The sequence below is a fragment of the Sycon ciliatum genome, chromosome 1, assembly GCF_964019385.1.
Source record: "Sycon ciliatum chromosome 1, ocSycCili1.1, whole genome shotgun sequence".
Classification (NCBI taxonomy): domain Eukaryota; kingdom Metazoa; phylum Porifera; class Calcarea; order Leucosolenida; family Sycettidae; genus Sycon; species Sycon ciliatum.
Genome location: NC_088643.1, coordinates 8,233,026 through 8,239,630, shown reverse-complemented (window position 1 = coordinate 8,239,630; position 6,605 = coordinate 8,233,026).

Below are 6,605 nucleotides of genomic sequence, written 5' to 3'. Positions count from 1 at the left end.
AGAATTCGTCCCAGCAGGTGCCCTCAATGATGTCTCGCTACAGATAATGTTGCCATAGCATACGCTGGCGCAGGTGACACTCTAGCTAGCTAGTAGGCCGGCCTATCAACATGATCAATGTGGAAGCGAGGGCTGCCGCCTTCGAGATTCCTAGCCAGTCGCACCGCAGGGTATTCTTATCACGTGTACTTGCGAAAATGCGCTCAAGCCTCGGCTCGGGGAAAACCTAGACCTCATTGATTTGGTCCTGCGGCGTGCTGGCTCGTCACAGTCATGTGGAATGCCAGGTCGGTTTCGTGCTGATTCGAAAAAGATCTGCTGTCGCGCCGACAGACTCCGACGAAATCTGAGTTGCGAAATACATGTACGGATGATGGCAGTGACAGGTAGCTGTTTTCGTGGAGATTCTATCCGTAGCGAAGAGTGGTACGACTACATGTATGTCTATGAGGTGATCATGATCTGAGAACGAGGATTGCGTGTCCTGTCGTGTCATGACCAGGGAAATGTTGACGCTGCGGAAACCGCCCAACATCTGCAGCGTCCGTGACTCTCACACACTGGCCGCCATGTTGATCATTGTTGCCAACTACAGCCAGTCGAGTCTACAGGACATGACTGTGCGAGTCTTGTACGTTCTGAGCTTTCGGGCGCATACTGTCTGTCGACTCGTGGTTACCTGCTCGCATAGCGAGAGAAAGGATGGTTGGAAAACTCGTGATAGAAAGCCCACGCCTGCACGTAGCCAGTAAAGTTGCGGACCACACACGCGAAACATAACGTATGTGGAGTCTTCAAAATATTATTATTCTATTTCTGAACATAGCCTCATACTGCAGACCACACAAACAGTCCATATTCGATCTGATGTGATCCGAAATGTCTGTGTGAAGGCGAAACGCCAACGAAGGAACAAGATCGTGGATTCCGTACTGGCCTGATCCGCCGTTTTATGCACTGAGATCAAACAGATCCCGCATCTACAGACTAGTACAGGGCATGTGCTCTTGGATCGTCGACCTGAACTGTGCCACTGCCACTGGGCATGGGATGCACTCGCTGAACGCGTGGGTGCTGGACATGTCGACGGTGCACTGACAGACGACAGGTTTATGAGACAGGTCGCGACCGCAGATCTGTGCTAGCAGCCACACTTTGCCTCCGTGGATGGATGGAGATCAGAGAAACGCCGCTACTTCCAGTGACAGGTGTGAAAGATTGTGGAGATGTTTCAAATGGTTACACTGTACCAGAGGTAGTGGTCATGTAAGTATGTGACAGTATCTAATTCTTTGCCTACAAGATTACTAATTTAGTGCAAGTACACGGCTACATGGTAGTACACCTATTTTCAGTGTTGGGATTTGTGGACACAAACTAGTCTTTGACAAAGATTTAGAAACTGCGCTGAACTTTCGTAGTATACAGACAAGATGTAGGTAGAGAGGCAACTACATGTTCCATTCGCTTCCATGCATGTAATTGGGCGACACCGCCCGTTTGGTTCTGCAAATTCAAAATAAGACGTGCCCCCCCCCTACCTATAATTATGTACATGTAACATACTTTAGTAGTGCTGGTTCTGGCTCAATACCTGCATGCATGACTGTTTACAACGTGAGAGACTAAGGTTGGGTGATCAGACAGAGTTGTGAAGGTATTTTTTGCAGGACTAAGGCCGTAGCTCCGGAGCTCCACATTATCTCAACCATATCTGGCTTATGTCACGTTTTTGAACACTCCACGTTGTTGTGGGTCACCCCGCTTTAATGTAACAATACATCCATGATGTAGACACGTGATAAAGATGGTATTTTTGCCCGTACAAGAGGCTTGAGACCCGGTCCTAAAATAAATGATGTAGACACGGTACACTACCAATTCCATACACAAGTCCACTTATCTGGAACGCTACTGGGGCTATGCTGCTACATGTCCAGTATTGTATGTACAGTCAACTTCGTTTATAACAACATTCGGCGGGGCATCAAAAAAGTGTCCTTATTCGCGAAGTGTCGTTGTACCCGAAGTCTCATTATGTATTACAGTTGGATGGAACTTTGCTCTAGCTCTGGGCATGGACATTCTGTCGTTATTCGCGAATTGTCGTTATATCCGCAGTCGTTATTAGCGAAGTTGACTGTACTACACGTAGTAGTATGTTGCCGTCTTTGGTATTTCAGATTTCTACCCCTGATTGTGTTACTAGTATAGCGCCTTATGTATGGATGTCAGTTTAAATTGCGATTCTAAGCAAAAATAAACTCGCGCAATGCAACGTGATCCATGATCTTCAAAGTCGCACGATGCGGGGTTTTGTTAGATTTGCTAGCCTACAAACCCCATCATCTACTCCCACCGGCTAGAGCCAGCACACACACCCGTGCCACCTTTCTCTTTGTCACCACTGTCACATGGAACTCCCTCCCGGCTGCCATTCGTACTGTATCCAGCCCAAAATGTGTTTCCGCTCTTGTCCGCACACACTTTGCTATCACCCGTTATGAGCCCTCTGGTTTCATTCCACGTAGAGTAGCGATGTCATAGAGCACTGTGTTATAATACTACCACCCCGCATCATTCTATTTCCTATTTTTATTTTTCTCCTCATGCAGCTTCTTCTTCATAAGCTGTTGACGGAGACTCCCTCGATTTAGGCTCAGACCTGTGGAGAATCCATAAATACAAAATACATATACAAAAATACAAGACTTAAAACACATTTTAGTCATTCTTGGAGTTAGTTAGCGGTTGTCGTGATATGGTTGGTTGGTCTATTTTTATTCGCACAATAAACGGGAACTAGGCCCAATATAAAGGCGAATGGATAAGCCGCATTTAGAAAAGAGAAAGGACAGGAATTTGAAAATTACGTAAAAAAAGGATCTGACAGAGAAGTCAAGGGAGTATGAAAGGTGGCAGGGTGGTCAAGGAGAGCTAGGGGGTGGGCTGGATGATTATACCTTTGATCCCTCCGTGATCCAGAACTGAGACCGTGAAACATGATGAGCCGGATTTTACCTCCTTTACGAACTGAGATGTTGCGACTTCGGCGGTAATTGCAGAGGAAGGGATTTGCTCCAAAACGTTGGAAATCGCGCTTCCTGCCGATTGACTGACACTTGACTGACTCACGACTGCCGTCTGATCTGGAGCACATGAGAAGAATGCCAGGCCGACGGGTACTCCTGTCTTTCTTCTTACACATTGTAATTAAAATACAATACGTATTTCATTGCGAAGAGCTGTGCTTCGGTCCTCTGAGCTGTGCTGAGGAGCTCTAACAGAGCGAAACAGTTGCTGTCCACAGATTTGAGTAATTAAAATACATAAAACTCTCCTCATCCATGCGCTCTAAAGCCGACCATTGCGGCTTTAGACCACATGGAGGAGGAGGGTTTTATGTGTTTAAAAAAAAGAAACAGCCGAATGATATCGTTCACAGTTTTATTGATACATTGTAGGGGATGGTACCAGAACTACTGCGGCAACTAACTAATTACTTTCAGTACAGTACTCAGTAGCAACCATCCGCATGGCTATTAGAGAGGTTAAGATGCACGTTATTTCTGACGTGACCCGAAAGTTCAGCTCGCGTTATTTGCTCACACGTCGAAAAATCAACGCGAGTGAACTGCTGCTCACGTCAACATTTGGAGTTTTACGCCAAATTTGTCGTGAAATTGCGCGTCACGTCGGAAATAACGTGCATCTTAACCTCTCTAGTGTTGCCAAATGACGTACACAAAGTGTCTGTTGTTCTGCATGCCTTGTGTAAAATAAATGACGTACATGTACACAGTATTGTACATGCCACGGTCCCTGTTCACAATTGGACGCCTATCTATTATCACGAATGAACATTGCTTCACGTATACGACGATTTACAAGGGACGAGTGTGTGGCGAGAAATGATGCGTTGGTGATGGGTGTAGACGTGATTGCTTGTTGTGAGTGGTGTTCTACATAATATTCTCCCATTGGTGTCTCCAGCGCTTGTACTTTGGTCTCTCTGCAATGCTCATCAAACCTCTTCCTGGAAGTTCTCTCGGTCTCGCCAATGTCCTCCTCGGCGCAAAATGCACATAACATTGAGTAGATCACTCATCCTGTGACAAACACTGACCACTCTCCATACCACCATCACATGCACGTCATTCAACAGGTCGCGTTCTTCCTCTCCTCTTCTTATGCACTTCCTTCGGGCATTCAGGACGGGACAATGACGACGATACCAACATGTCCCCAATAGTGACCGACCGGGCTGGAAAACCGCATGCACGTCCTTACTAAAGGACCTCGCCCTACGACGAATATCACGTGCCAAATGATCATTGACAAAGCTACACTGTAAGGTCAAATAGATGATCGTTGTCGCTGTCGCTGTCTGGTGGTCCAGTGGTGGTCCAGTGGCGGATGATAGTCTTGGTGTGCTTGCATGGTGTTGGCTGCTTGCTTAGCTTGTTGTGGATAGTCGTAGTCTCGTTGTAATGCCTCGATTTTCTTCTCCCCTCTCTCCCTCCCCATGCCCTGGGCTGACGCGTTGCTGTTTTTGTTTGTTTTTCTGTAGATTTTCTGTCAAAGTGTCTCGATTGTTGGATTTGTCCGAATGACTATGATTATATGTAATACGGGATTCACATCAAGTGCATAGGTCGCTGGGTGTAGGTCGGGAAAGAAAAAGAAGATGTCACTGCTCACCAATGAAGACAAGGTTTGACCTGTCCAGCTACCACAAATTTTGTCCAACCAATAATAATATTAGTTAGCCCCAGAATCCAAGAGCATGCACGACCAAACTAGTAATACAGCACAACCCTGCAACGCTATGCTCACACAGCCGGCAAAGCATTAGCAGTCACACAGTAGTGGCCATGCCCGCGATCGGCCCCTCGGCCTGTACTACTGGGGTAATCGTGGGTCGAGTACATGAGCAAGTGTCATAATCAGCTGTGGCAATAAACAGATAAACTGCATGATTGGATCTTTACAATCGAGAACTGGTTTCAATCATTCACAAACCCAATGGCGTGAAACCACATTAACAAAAAAGACGACCCAAATTCGGCAATAAATAGAACACTCAATTGAAGTGTAAGACCTACAGTGTATACAAATAATTGTCTCTTCCCAAGGCCAAGTCAACGCAATTCACAAGATCGCCATTCTTCCAGGGCTACTGTGCATGGCTACAACTTCCCGACTCAGTGAAGACTTCTGCATCATTGAAAGAATTTAAAGTGAATCTGAGGGCCTGCTGATGACTGAGTGCACCATAATAATAATACTTGCAAGTAAAAACTAATCAATATAGCTTTTCGGCTGTTTCCTTTTCATGTATATAATCTTCTCCTTCTTTTACCATGGTTGGCTATCACCCACATCTTCCCGTTTTGGCTGCCATCGGAAGCCATAAGATGTTGAATAAATAAATAAAATAAAATTGATTATTATAACACAGCATAGTGCATGCAGTGATTGCCGTCATGAAAATAGTTTCTGAAATATCCCAACCAAAGGCATGCACTGATAATTCCTACACCATGCCCAGCCGGCCTGTCACAGGCAAGATGCATGTCCAGCATGCGAAAAGGCTATTTCCATGGCAGCTATCACACTGAGCATGCACAATGCTGGAGTTCGCTCAACAGTGGCACTGAGTCTGTGCATGGTGCAAACATAGAAACTGGACAGCTGCGACTCTGCATGCCAGAGTCGCAGCTGTCCAGTTTCTATGTTTGCACCATGCACAGACTCAGTGCCACTGTTGAGCGAACTCCAGCATTGTGCATGCTCAGTGTGATACCTGCCATGGAAATAGCCTTTTCGCATGCTGGACATGTATCTTGCCTGTGACAGGCATGATGTAGGAATTATCAGTGTATGCCTTTGGTTGGGATATTTGAGAAACTATTTTCACCCTGAAGGCAGATCGCCAGATTCGCCACCTTAGGAGGGGCGGTTTAGATAGCTCTAAACCGCCCCTCTTAAAATTGGTCCCTGTCTGGCCTCGAGTCCTCCTCTGCAAAAAGTCTGAAAACCTGCTTTCGCATTTGCATTCCGAGAAACCAAGTGATCCTTTCTTGATACCCAGTGAGTCTTTTGCATCATTGCCTTTGCATTTTCGCGCTCTCGAACGTTAGCACATAAATCATTGTGCTCACGTCATGAAAACCACTTGTAGCAGATTTATAAACATCATACCACACGCTGGGTCCCATTGGACTAAATCACAGGTCGAGAGCCCATAGGCCATAATAATTATTATGAAAATTAATTCTAACTTCAAAATGCTTCTACTGGCCTAACTGGCTTTTAATGCTTTACTACCCACTCTACTCAGTATCACTACCCACTCTACTCAGTATCATTACCCACTCTACTCAGTATCATTACCCACTCTACTCAGTATCATTACCCACTCTACTCAGTATCATTACCCACTCTACTCAGTATCATTACCTTCATTGGCCTTTTATACTTTATTTTCCTTTTTAGTCGATATCATGTAATTAGGCAAATTTGCCTGTTTGTTCTTCGACTCTAAATAGACAAATACTACTACTACTACTACTACTCCTTCGAGTACTACTACTTCTACTCGG